Genomic DNA, 15,000 nt, shown 5'->3' on the forward strand with positions numbered 1-15,000 from the left:
CACATATAAAAGGCCTTGTTTCAATCCCTTTTGACACCTCCGTCCCACTAGCACACTTGATCACACATTCCTGGACTCCACGAAGGGGAGTGGAAGAGGCGGAATGGGCACAAGGGGGGGGGGAGGTGAGGCGAGATTGGGAGTACGGGAGAAAAAAATGTATGAAAGTGGAAGGCGGATTGTGAACGAAGCGAGCGAGATGGAGATTGAGATTGAAGAGGCGGGGCAGGGGGGAAGGGGGAGGGGTAGGGGAGGGGGAGAGGGGCGGGGGAAGGGAGAGAGGGGAGGGGGAAGAGGGAGGTGGAGAGTAGGGGAAAGGGGAGAGGGGGAAGGGAGGAAGGGGGACGGGAGAGGGGCGGGGGGAAGGGGAAGGAGGGAAGGGGAGGGGGAGGGGGAGAGGGGCGGGGGAAGGGGAAGGGGAAAGGGGGAGGGGAGAGTAGGGGAAGGGGGAGGGGAGAGTAGGGGAAGGGGGAGGGGAGAGTAGGGGAAGGGGGAGGGGAGAGTAGGGGAAGGGGGAGGGGAGAGTAGGGGAAGGGGGAGGGGAGAGGGGAGGGGGGAAGAGGGAGGATGAGAGTAGGGGAAGGGGGAGGGAAGAGGAGTGGAGGAGGGGGGAGGGGGAGGGTGAGGGAGGAGGGGAAGGGGGAGAGTACGGGGAGGGTGGCGTTGTTCGGTCGTATTATGGACCTAGTGGTTGACAACTCCCCACTTTTTTTTTTCTTTTTGTGATTTGTGTCTTTATTCATGACTTCTTCAGTCGTTTCCTAATGCTAATTCTCCGTCTTTGATAATTTATTTAATTTGCTGCTAGGTGGTTTAATTCAACTCAGTTAACGAGTTTAACCTTAGTTAACCTCTCTCTCGAACCAAGGGATACAAGTTAATTTATTTTGGCTCAAAACCAAAATATTTGGTTCAAATGTATGACACCTTTCCATTCGAAAAGGGTCTAAGAGGCACCAATTTTGGAGAGAGAGAGGGAGAACTCTCTGTGTATTGAGAGAGGAACCAAAAGCGCTTGTTTTCTTCCTTCTCCTCCTCCTCCACGCTCCTTCTCCTCCACTCTCCTCCTCCTCCTGCTCCCTCAACCACCAATCTCTTCCTCCTTATCCTCGTCCTCCTCCTTCTCCTCCTCCTCCTCTTCCTCCACCACCCTCCTCCTCCTCCGCCTTATCTTCCACCATCACCACTCTCCTCCTCCTCCTCCACCACCACCACCACCACTCTCCTCCTCCTCCTCCCTCAACCACCAATCTCCTATATCCTTCTCCTTGTCCTTCTCCTTCACAACCACTCTCCTCCTCCTCCTTCACCACCACCACTCTCCTCCTCCTCCTCCTCCTCCTTCACCACCACCACTCTCCTCCTCCTCCTTCTCCTTCTTCTCCTCCTCCACCACCACCACTCTCTTCCTCCTCCTCTTCCTCCACCACCACCATCTCTCTTCTCCTCCTCTTCCTCCATCACCACCACTCTCCTCCTTCCTTCTCTTCCTCCTCCTCCGCCTCTTCTTCCTCCTCCTTCTCCACTTCTTCTTCTTTCTCTTCCTCTTCCTCCTTCTCCTCCTCCTCCTCCTCCTCCTCCTGCTCCTCCTCCTCCTCCCCCTCCTCCTCCTCTCCCTCCCCCTCCGGCACGTCAAGTGCGGGCACCCGGTCGACGCGGCCCTGTATAGACGTAGAGAGCTCGGTCGGCCCACAGACCCGAAAACCGTTAAAACCGTTAACACATCTACGTCTCTCGTGACTTGGAGTGCCCCAGGTGACGGAGGGACAGTTGACAGGGGGAGGGAGGGGGAGGGAGGGGAGAGGTGAGAGGGGGACGAGAGGGAGGAGAGGGGGAGAGGGGAGAGAAAAGGCAGAAATGGGAGACGAGAGAGAATACAAGGGAGAGGGGAGAGGGGAGAGGGGTGAGAGAAGAGAAGGGAGTGGGAGAGAGAGAGGGGAGCAGGAAGGAGAGAGGAGGAGGAACACGACAAGAAGAGAAAATGGAAAGGACGATGAGGGCGAGGAGAAGTAGGAGGAGGATGAAGAAGAGGCGATGGAGGAGGAGAAGGACGAAGAGAAAGAGAAAGAAGAGCAGGAGGAGGAAGAGAAGGACGAGGAGAAATACGAAGAGGACGAAATGGAGGAGGGGTATGAGGATGAAGAAGAAGAGGAAGAAGAAGAGGAAGAGGAAGAGGAACGAGAGAGGAGGAAGAGGCCTACGAAGTGAAGAGAGGGCAAAAGCCGCTAACATAATGATTCAGATGCGTTAAACTAACCAATTCCACGTGTGACCATCTTGTTAGCGTATATCAGCGAGGGCAATTTTTTCATCTAACAATAGTATGCTAGAAACAGCAGTTATTTTTTTCTAAATAAATCCCCTCATTAACAGTACTAGGGATACTCTTCTAAACCACGCGAAATGATATCTTCAAAAAGAATAATCATATGATTAAGAAAATTAGCTTGTCAGTAGTACACAAGGCTTGTAACAAGAGCGGCTGATGAAATAAATCAAATCAAAGAAACAAACATATCAAAGATAACTAAAATCCAAACAAAATAGTCAAAATATTTCAGTGAAACAAAAGAAGGTAAAAGAGAATGAAAGAATAAAATATATATACATATATATATATAAGACAAGAAATAAACGGTATTTAATGTCAATGTCTTCATGAGCGAACAAGACAACTGAGAAATCAAACATGGAGCATATAATGAAAACAACTTCTTCAAAGTCAACTGTATCATGTCTAAGTTCTAAAACAATATTGTGACCATAATAATTCAAAATTACAGAAATACATCACTAGTCGTTGTATCAATACAACACGTTACTCAGTCATCATGCATCATGGGATGAATTTAAGTGTCCGAATTCGTACATATCCCATACCTCTCTACTCACATTTCGAACAAGTGAAATCGTTTATGAGAAACTGAACAAAGGCAATACAGAATTAGATAACTCACAGGAAATATATTTTTCTAATAACGCTTTAGCTCCAGTCCTTCTAATTTCATGAAAAATGATGGAAATCAAATTAATTTGGAAAAAATGTCTGAAAAGATGGGCCTTAGAGGAAAATCTAAAGAATAAACGAAACTGTGAATAGACACGTGTATCCAAGATAAACAGACAAAGAAGAAATTCTTGCCAACGACGTCTGAAAGAACGCAGCGAACCCTGAAAACAAACGGAAGTATTAAAAAACTTTTGAAATATCTTCAAATATCCTTGGAATCTTAAAAACATTCTTAAAATCTTAAAAATACTCTTAAAATCTTAAGAATATTCTTAAAATCTTAAAGACGATCTAAAAAAAATAAGATTATTTTTCCATCTAAACAAAGGAAAAGGAAATCGAAAGAAGAAGAAGAAAGGAAAAAAAAAATCTTTGGGACAAAGTCAAACTTGAGAGCCATCAACGGACATTCCCTGAAGCTGCCTGTTACAACGATATGACGTCACGCCAAGTAATGAATTCAAATTCCAAGAGCGGTTGCCAAATCGCAATTGAGTGAAATTTAAACGTTCTCCAAATGGAGGTACAACAGACAGAAGACGAAAAGAGACGAAAAGTGACGAAGTCCTCTTGATCTAAGCAATAAAGTCAAAATATGAAGATGTAAATAGAAGACCTGAAGGGAAGAGCTGCTTGGAAAAAAAGAAAAAAGAAGAAGAAGAAGAAGAATGATCAAGCCTTCTTGTGTAATACCCAACTTGTATGATTATTTTGCTTTCATCTACGCGATTTCAGTCATTGCAGTGAAGGTACAAATTAATTTGAACACTTTAGTAAAGTTCAGGAATACAACTTTGTGCTATGACCCCAGATAAATTGTGAGAATCGAAGAGATACTCAAATAAAGAGAAAAGTCCAGAAAATCAAATATAAACAAAATCTTCGTCTAATTGTAAAAGAAATTTCAACGGAGACTTTGTAGACCCCATGACAGTAATCAGGAAAAAATAAAACAAAAATATCAAGTTCCTTTATGTCCATATTGCATTTTAAATATCTCATTCTACCTAATGCTATACGGTTTTATTCAATTAAGAGGAGAAATGAGATTATATATATGTTAACCCAATCTTGATCAGCTATTCTCATATGTAAAAGTTGTATAAATATACAGTATATACATACGTATATTGTTAAGGCATTCTGACAGGTTGACGTACCTGTAAAACTAGTCAGGAATAAACTCAGACTAAGAATCCTGTGTTTCCTACACCCACTTACGTCAACATATATATACATATATATATATATATACATATATATATATATATATATATATATATATATACATATATATTCTTTTTTAACTTTTTTATTTCCTTCGTTAGTATATATGGATCTTTCTTTATATACATGTGTTTTTGCTTATTAAGATTGTCTTGGGTCATACATTATATGCATTGTTTACTAACTTCAAGCTCGCATATAACAGTACCTCTCTGCCCATCCCATTTATCTATTTATTTATTTATTTATTTCAAGTTAATTAGACTGAAGCATTGTAACCTCACTGAAGGATCTACGGGTTTAATTAACCCTTTTGTCACGTTGTCGTCGTGGTGTTCCGTTCAGGTCCAGGTCACCACTTAATAAGTACCCAGAAAATGGTCGAAAATATAAAAAGGAGAAAGTAGGTTAATAAAAAGAATTTGGAAAACTGTGATGGAAAACGAGAAAAGTATTTACATATATGTATGTATGCATGCATGTATGCATGTATGTATGTATATATGTATATCAATCAGGATTTGCGAAATATAGAAACAGTAATATTTATCAAAATGATTATACAAAATAAAACGATGTGCAGAAGAATAAGTAAATAAATAAACAGATAAATTGAAAAATAGATAAAAAACAGATAAGTAAACAGATAAACAAGTTGATAAACTATCCCATGTGTATAAAGTGATATATACAAAATGGTTAAATATACATATGCATATATGTATATATGTATATATATACATATGTATATATAGTATATGTATATATATATGGTTGCAACAGTATTTGTCACCTTTGCTAAATCAGCTCGGAGATGAGCCTTAAAAAAAGTGTCAGACAGCCAACTATTACGATAAAAAAAAAAAAAAAAATCAGCCCTTTTTTATTACGACGATGCACAGTTGGTCAAGCAAGTTCTTCAAAACTTTACTAACACGTATTGGTATTAAAAGTGCGAACATTGGTATTACATCTGTAGGTGCATCTGGCAGTGATGTCTCAAGAATAAATAAATAAATCAAATAAATAGGTTAATAGATAAATAAATGAAATTTATAAAAATAAAATAAAAGAAAATAAAATAAAATAAGATAAAAACAAAAATAAATAAGTAAATTGACAATACATAAATGAAAAATAAACAAAACAAAATAAGATAAAAATAAAAAGATAAATAAATTCACAATGAATAAAATATATAAAAATAAAATAAAACAAAACAAAATAGAATATGATGAAAATAAAAACAAATAAATAAATTCACAATATGTGAATAGAATCACCAGTGACGGTGATGTTGATCAAATAATTCCGACTGTCGTATTTGGAATATTAATAAAAATATTAAATAAAATAATAATAAAAAAAAAAAAATAAAAAAAAGTTAAGCTACCTCTGCGTTACTCGATACTAATTCTGCTCCGTACTAAAAAAAAACACCTATAAACTCATTTCTTAACTAGATTTTTCGTAAAAAATAACAAACAATCTTCGTCTACGCGTTTGTTAACATCTTGAGAACTACATAATAAAACAGGTCGGGGTCACGCTCGTTCTTAATCTCGTTCAAACTGTGGCCAGTCCCCTTACGCAAGTAGAATCATCTGAGGGGTCCGAGATCATCCATACAATGCGCCACAGCGTCGAAACGAATGATAGGTTTAAAAAAAGGGAATAAAAGTTAATATGAAGAAACGAAAGAAAATCATAAAAAAGTCAAGAAGGAAATCTTTCTGAGTCCAGGAGGGAATGCAGGAAGAGGAGGAGGAGGAGGTGGAGGAGGAAAAGGAGGAGGAGGAGAGGATAAAGAGAAGAGAGGAAAGAAGGTAGGAGAGGAGGAGAAGGATAAGGAGAGGGAGGAGAATGAAAAGAAAGAAGGGGAGAAAAAGGTTGGGCAGACGAAGAAAGAGGAGGAGGAGGAGGAGGAGGAGGAGGAGGAGGAGGAGGAGGAGGAGGAGGAGGAGGAGGAGGAGAAGGAGGAAGAGGAGGAACAAATGGGGAAAAGGAGGAAAATGAGGAGAAGGAGGAGGAGAATGAAGAAATGGAGGAGGAGATGAAGGAAGAGGAGGAAGAAGGGGAGGACGAGGAAAAAGAGGAGGAGAAGAGACGATGATAAAAATCATTGAGAGATAACAAAGGAATCAGTGGAGATAAAGAGGGCCAATAAAGATAAGAAGCTAAAAAAAGAGAACGATAAAGAGGAACGATAAAGAGGGACGATAAGCGAAGAGGGGAGACGGAGGCTTCCGAGGGGAAACAAGGGCAGCGAGGGGAGAAGATGTGTCTCCTAAAGGACACAAGCTGAACATGTTCTTGTTAGAAGAGGGGAAAGGGGTGAAGAGGGGAAAGGGGAAGAGAGGAGGGAAGGGAAAGGGAGGGCGAGGGGAATGTGAGAGGGGGAAAGGGGGAAGCGGAGGGAAAAGAGGGGAAGAAGGAAGCGGTTTTGGGGAGAAGGTTGATGAAGGGAGGGAAATTGAGGGGAAAAGAGGGTAAGCGAAGGTTGGGGAAGGGGAATGGGGAGGGGTAGGGGAAAGAGGAAAGGAGAGGAAGGAAGGGAGGGAGGGAGGGGAAGTGGGGGAGGGGAGGGAGGAGGGAGAGGGAATGGGAAGAGAGGAGAGGAGAGTATAGGTGAGAAAGGAAGAGAAAGGATTGGAAAAGAGGGGAGAAGAGGACAGATGATAGATGGGAGGGGAAGGTGGGGAAGGAAGGAGAGAAGGACAGAGAGAAAAGGAGAGGAATTGGGAGAAAATAGGAGAGGAGAAGTAGGGGAGAGAGAGAAAAGAAAACGGAGACGGAGAAGGGAGAGAGGTAAGGAGAATTGGAAAAGTGATGAGAGAGAGGTGTTTATAGGGAAGGTTGTGGAAGGGTGGTTGTGGAAGGGAGGTTGTGGGAGTAAGGTTGTGGAGTAGGGCTGTGGATTGAGGATGTGGAATGAGGCTGTGGAGGACAAGATATAAGAGAAATTAGAAATGGTAACGAATACCACAATTCGTGAATCCACTGAAGAAGGTAATGTCAGGCCATTGTCACACTCGTCATTAAGACCAAGGGATGGATTGGAACGGATGGATGGATGGATTGGAATGGATTTTCGTCCATCGAGACGTTGACAACTCTGGACATTTCGCCCATCCATCGAATCGTGACCCGATATCCGAGGGCTGTATCCGCGTACGAGTCAAAGTTAGGTTACGAGTCCAGAGAATGGTTTACATGTAACTTGTATACAATCTCTTTTACCGGACCCGATATCCAGTATTTTGTTATTTGTTTGTTTTTGGTTATTAACAGGACATTTTATTCGGATTAAGAGAAAATCTTTTGATTCTGTAGAGATAGAAATGCATCTCAACCAAATCATTTGGTGAGTAAGGTGGTTTTCATACAATATTCTGTTGCTACTATTTAGGTAAAGGAAAAACCTTTTTACTTCTTTATGGGTTACCATAGTGAATACCATAGTAGGATTCTTACGGTAGTATTCTTAAAAAAATCTTTCCCTTCCAAGGATTTATATAAAATAGATGTAAGGAAAGAATTTTTTAGGAATACCACCGTAAGTTTCTTAGGGTGGTATTCTTCAAAAAAATCTTTCCTTTCCAAAGATTTATATAAAATTTATATATTTATACAGGGAAATACTTTTTTTAAGAAATACCACCGTAAGATTCTTAGGTGGTATTCTTGCAAAAAAATCTTTCCCTTCCAAAGATTTGTATAAAATCTATATAAGGAAAGATTTATATAGGGAAATATTTTTTAAGAATATCACCGTAATATTTTTACGATGGTATTCTAAAAAAAATATTTCCCTTCCAAAGATTTATATAATAAAAAAATCTTTTAAGAATATCACCATAATATTCTTACGGTGGTATTGTTAAAAAAGTCTTTCCCTTCCAAGGATTTATATAAGGAAAGATTTGTATAAGGATTTTTATTTTAAGAATACCACCGTAAAATTCTTACGGTGGTATTCTAAAGGAAATCCTTTCCAAAGATTTATATAAGATTTATATAAGTAAATATTTATATCAGGATGATTATCATATTCTAATTCTGTTAACATTATGTATAGATTGTATCCCCACATTGTAGCACCTTATATACATGCAGGAGATACATGATTTTTTTTTTTTTTTTTTTTTTTTTTTTTAGAACACCACCTATCCTTCAGTACCGGTTGAAGGGATTTTTCATCTTATTACGAATGTCGTGTGGCATTTTTTTTTTTTTTTTAATTTCCGTGGAAACTCCCCTTCATGGTCTAGGAGCGCGATCCGGCGAGCGACTCCCGGGCGAAGAGGCGATAGATGGAGTACCAGGGACTGTGCTTTTACCCTAAGTGGAAGTGGAGGATGAAGTTGAAATTGAATGGAGGGGGAAGTGGAAGTGGAGATTGAAGTTGAAATTGAGTGGAAGTGGAGGTTTAAGTTGAAATTGAGTGGAAGTGGAGGTGGAAGTGGAAGTGGAGGGGGAAGTGGAAGTGGAGATTGAAGTTGAAATTGAGTGGAAGTGGAGGTGGAGGTGGAAGTGGAGGTTTAAGTTGAAATTGAGTGGAAGTGGAGGTGGAAGTGGAAGTGGAGGCTGAAGTTGAAATTGAGTGGAAGTGGAGGTTGAAGTTGAAATTGAGTGGAAGTGGATGTTGAAGTTGAAATTGAGTGGAAGTGAAGGTGGAAGTGGTGGTGGATGTTGAAGTTGAAATTGAATGGAAGTGGAGGTGGAAGTGGAGGTTGAAAATGAAATGGAGTGGAAGTGGAGGAGGAGAAGTAGAAGGAGGAGTACAAAAAGTAGTAGGAGGAGGAGAAAAAGAACAGGAGGAAGAAAAGGAGGAAGAAGACTAAGAATAGTATGAGGAATAAGAGAGAAAAATGAAGAGGAGAAAGACGAGTAGGAGGAAGACGAGTAGGAGGAGGAGGAGGAGGAAGAGGGGGAAGAGGAGAAAGAGGAGGAGGAGGAAAAAGAGTCGGAAGAAGAGGAGGAAGAAAAGGAGGAAGAAGACTACGAATAATACGAGGAATAAGAGAGAGAAAAATGAAGTGGAGAAAGACGAGTAGGAGGAGGAGGGGAGGGGAGGAGGAGGAGGGGAGGAGGAAGAGGAAGAAGAAGAGTAGGAGGAGGAAATGGAGGAGATGGAGGAGTAGGAGGAGGAGGAGGAGGAGGAGGAGGAGGAGGGGAAGGAGGGGAGATGAGGAGGGGAGGAGGAGGAGGAGGAGGTACAGGAGGAGGAGGTAGAGGAGGAGGAGGAGGAGGAGGAGGAGGAGGAGGAGTGTGATACAGAACTGCCTTTCCATCCTTTCAGCCATTATATAGCATTCATTATGCAAACATGGTTGCTGCTGAATTTTAAATACATCATCTTCTACACATTCCGCGATGCCGTAACAAGACTATTCCCTTACGTCGCAATATTTACGACATGAACGCGTTTATGATGTCGTAAAAGACTCCCGCACATCGTAAATCTACGGCCTAAAGATACTATACACCTTACTCGCTTCCCTCGGAAATGTTCGCCATTGTAGTACAGAGAAGTGGAAGCAATTGAAAAAAAATATGGATTCTGAATATGATTTGAAATGTTAATAGAATTTTTTTTTCCAAGTATTCAACATTTCAACATTTCTTTTTCTGTTGGGCCATTCATCATGTTGAAATAATGTACATTTCATGTACACAAAAAATATAAAGTATATTAAGTAAAATCATCTATTTACATAACAGAAGGTAGCAATTGAATGATTTATTCTATTCATCACTTTATTGTTAACATTCGTCAACCTTTTAGTGATGTCTGGTTGACAAAAAATTATTTCGTTATACACAGGATGTGTCAGTACAGGAAGGTACTTTAGTTTATCTTATCAACATCACCATAACAGTATCATCATCATCAATAACTACAACAATCTCAACATCAGCATAACATCAGTATGAGCATCAATTTCAGATCAAAGTCTAACTTGAACATCATCGTCATTGTCATCGACACCATTAACATAATTAGCTTTAACCTTTTCAATACAACTTAAATAATCTTGCGCACATTAGCTGCTTGACGTACGATGATTCATCACAATACGCGCATTATGAAATTATTAATTGTAAAACATGATGAAAAGTATATAATTATAAATGATTAATTTTGGTTTATTTCAGTTCACAGTACCCATGAAATGGAGAAGATAAAATCGTCCGATGGAAAAGAAAATATATTACACGAAGGGTACTGTTACAGGCTCGACAGAGTGCTTGGGTGGCAAAGAGTCATGGCGTTGTGTAAATGGGAGGTGCAAAGGAAGGATACATGTTTTTGGAGATGAATACACATCTACCAGTGATCACGATCATATCCCAGATCCTGCAAAGTCAGCGACTAGCTTATCAATGATGTGGCTACGCGATAGATCAGCAGCATCAAATGATCCACCAAGGGGAATCATTCAGGAGACCCAAATTAACTTGCATCCTAAAGTATTTGCTCTTCTTCCTAAGTATCATTCCCTTCAGCGGACAGTACAACGATAACGGAAGTGCAAGGGATTGCCTGTCCCGGCTCCAAGTAACATAGGGGAAATAGATATACCTCAAGAACTTACACATATGCTGGCGAAAATTTTCTTGCATATGACTCCGGTAGTGACGACCCGGATCGTTATTTTATATTTGCTACTCCTGATAAATTGAGATTGATGAAGGAGAATAAGCACTGGATGGGAGATGGGACTTTCAAAATAGCTCCTCAGTTATCTTATCAGCTATATGTGATTCATATCCTATATAAAGGAAGCGTCCTTCCAATGGTATATATTCTCCTTCAGAGAAAGTCGGAAGAAGCATACAGCTGTGCTCTGATACAACTACTTTGCATGGATAATGAGGTTGCTCCATCTTCCATTTCATGTGACTATGAGAAAGCATTTCATAAAGCTTTTCTTTCTGTCTTCAGAAATGCTGAGGCGTTTGGGTGTTTCTTCCATTTACCTCAAGTCTTTTGGAGAAAAATTCAGGATTTAGGATTGACCGATTTATACTGTAGCAGGGAAGAAATACGGCAATACACAAAAATGCAAGTTGCATTGGCATTCGTTCGTCCCAATGATGTAATACATGTATTTGAATCTTTACATGATGTAATTCCTAATGAGCTAGATGAGTTGGTCTTCTACTTCGAAGACACTTAGATAGGAAGACTTTGCAGGAGAGGAGGACGAAAAGATATAATGTTTCCCCCAAGTGTCTGGGGTGTCTATAAACGTGTTGTCAGCAAACATCTGCGTACAAGTAATTCGTTAGAAGAATGGCATCGGGCAATGCATGTATCAATAGGGCATATTCATCCTACAATTTACAAATTCATAGATATTTTCAGATTTGAACAAAATCATACATCAAATAAAGTGATCAGAATAGATACTGGGCAGCATGAAGATGTAAAGCAAAGTAAAATGTAAGAGACAACAAGGCTATATCAAGAGATCAATTTGAATATCTTCGATCAATATCTTTTATTAGTAGCCTGCAGAAGTAGAAATTTGGTTTTATAAACTGTATTTAGGTATTTTATGGTATTTACATACCGTATATTTTATGGTATTTTACATCATGGTATTTATTGGTTTTATAAAATGTTTTAGGTTTTTTTATAGTAAATCCAATATGAACAAAAAGCTAAGATTTCACATTTCTGTTTTTTTTTTTTTTTTTAGATATAATTTTATTTACATCTCATACTGTATTTTGAAATTATGGCGCTCAAATGTTACTGTACTCAAATGTCTTGCGCTCAAAAGTCGGCGCTCAATTGGCGGCGCTCATTTGTCTTGCGCTCAAAAGTCGGCTCTCTCTCTCTCTCTCTCTCTCTCTCTCTCTCTCTCTCTCTCTCTCTATATATATATATATATATAATATATATATGTATATGTATATATATATATATATATATATATACAGTATATATATATACATGTATATATATATACTATATATCACAAGAAACCCACAGTAGGAGGAAAATAAACTTCGAATGAAAGAAGATTCTATATTTCGGCTACCAACTGTACTCCTCTTCAGGAAAGTACCTCTTGTATGATATTTACAAATGTGCTAATACATTTCTGTTTAGACATATATATATATATATATATATATATATATATATATATATATACAGAGAGAGAGAGAGAGAGAGAGAGAGAGAGAGAGAGAGAGAGAGAGAGAGAGAGAGAGAGAGGATGAAAGTGGGTGGGTTTAATACTCTGAGTAATCTCATTGCGACACATTTTAATCCTTTTCACTTCGCCTCCTAATTCTCTCCCCCCACGTCATCTTATTTCCTGCCGCCTCCACAATAAACAACAAAAGCGCATCTCTTCCTCCTCCTCCTCCTCCTTCCCCATTTCTTTCTCCTCATCTCCCAACAATTCTTCCTCTTCATTTCCCCATCCACTCTTTTCTCTCTTCCTTCCCCTTCCCAGCCCGATCCTCCTTCTCCTCCTCCTCCTCCTCCTCTTCCTCTGTTTTTCTTCCTCTGTTTTTCTTCACTCTCCCATTTCCTCTTCTTCTTCCTCCCACTCCTCCTCCACCGCCTCTTCCTCTCCTTTCTAGCAATTCCTTCCTCTTCTTTCCCTCCTCCAACCACTCCTCTTTCATCACTTCCTCATCTCCTTTCCTCACTTCCTTCTCTTCCTCCTCCTCCTACTCCTCCCTCACTTCCTCCCATTCCCCTCCCCCTTCCCCTCCACTACCTCCTCTTTCCCACTTCTTCCTCCTTCCCCTTCCACCTTCCCATTAACCCTCCTCCTTCTCCTTCTCCTCTTCTTCTTCCTCCTCCTCCTCCTCCTCCTCCTCCGGGGTCGTCTTCACGTCCAGGTCCATTAAGCGGTAAACTTCGGGAGAATTAGCAGCGATGAGGGAGCGATAGGGATCAGAGGTGTGTGTGTGTGTGTGTGTGTGTGTGTGTGTGTGTGTGTGTGTGTGTGTGTGTGTGTGTGTGTGTGTGTGTGTGTGTGTTCAGTTATACGGAAGACGCCTCTGTGTCTCTTCCTTTCTTTTTTATTCTAATGTGATTTATCTCTTGTTATTCTCTCTCTTCCACTAAAATATAAACGTGGTTCTCGTGGTATCATTTATGATTTGTTTTCGCAGAAATGGCGGTCTACCTCGTTTTATTATTATTTCTAAAATTATATTTTATTCCTGGATCTTATCTTCTGCCAGGAGGAGCCACGCACGCACGCACGCACGCAATCACACACACACACACACACACACACACACACACACACACACACACACACACACACACACACACACACACACACACACACACACACACACACACACACACACACACACACACACACACACACACACACACACACACACACACACACACACACACGACTTCATGGCGCAGTGGTAGTGTTCGCGGCCGCCACTACGGCGGTCCGGGTTCGAACCCCTTCCAGGGCTGAAATAATTTCAGTATCGCTGCGGTGCGGGTCGTTACTCCAATTCTCGTGGGGTGGGAGTTGGTTGTGTGTTTGCGTGTAAGGTCACAACATTACCCATAGATCGGTCATATATGAGCTCTGAGCTCTCTTCCGGGAGGGTAATAGTTATCGGTCACAAGTCCAACACGTGATCCAAGACGATGGTGAATTACACACACACACACACACACACACACACACACACACACACACACACACACACACACACACACACACACACACACACACACACACACACACACACACACACACAGATATGAAGATTACATACTTTCCCCCACCAAGTAAGATTTCCTTCTTACAGACGAGCGGACAAATCCTTTTGACAGAAAATGTTATGCACAAGTCAGCAGCAATGTCACCTGCAATGGAGACCATTTTCTATTATTTTCATTCTTTGCTACATACAAGACAGATATATAGAGCAGATGTGTCTGTACGAATTTGGAACAGACACAAAATCAGAGGAATGCGAAGGGAGATGTTTAATTTAAATTAGCACTCCCTAATTCATCACAACTTTCTTTAAAACAACTCAACAATTTTCTGTATGAATTAGGGCTAATGGACGAGCCTACAAGTTAAGAAAAGAGACAAATTTAAACGACCTCATCCTAATTAATTCATAATGTCGTCGACTAGGTAATTTGTTAATTGTGTTCTGGATAAATTTAGACGACTATAATCATCTGAAAGCGACTTTTGAAGTGAAAGATTTTAGATCTAGTTTTATGTTTAGATTAACTCTTTCAACGTGATTACACATTTCAAAGAGCTTCTTTTTGCTGTCACTAAGTGATTTGTTTTTACTTGTGAGGTAGTGCATGTAGCTTTGTGGTGATTAGTATTGATTTGGTTGGTTTAGTATTATATCGTTGAAGGTAAGCTATCATGGTAATCATCAATAACCAAACCCGCTTCTACCAACCACAATCATTATCAGTGTCATTATCATCATCATTATCATCATCATCATCATCATCATCACCATCATCATATCCACATCATCATCATATCCACATCATCATCATTCATCATCATCATCATCATCATCATCATCATCATCATCATCATCATCATCATCATCATCATCATCATCATCATCATCATCATCATCATCACCACCATCATCATCAATCATCATCTCCACATCATCATCATATCCACATAATAAATCATCATCATCATCATCATCATCAATCATCATCATCACCATTATCATATCCAGATCATCATTCATCATTATCA

This window comes from Oratosquilla oratoria, chromosome 37 (assembly GCF_046742065.1).
Source record: "Oratosquilla oratoria isolate Oo_2021 chromosome 37, ASM4674206v1, whole genome shotgun sequence".
Taxonomy (NCBI): domain Eukaryota; kingdom Metazoa; phylum Arthropoda; class Malacostraca; order Stomatopoda; family Squillidae; genus Oratosquilla; species Oratosquilla oratoria.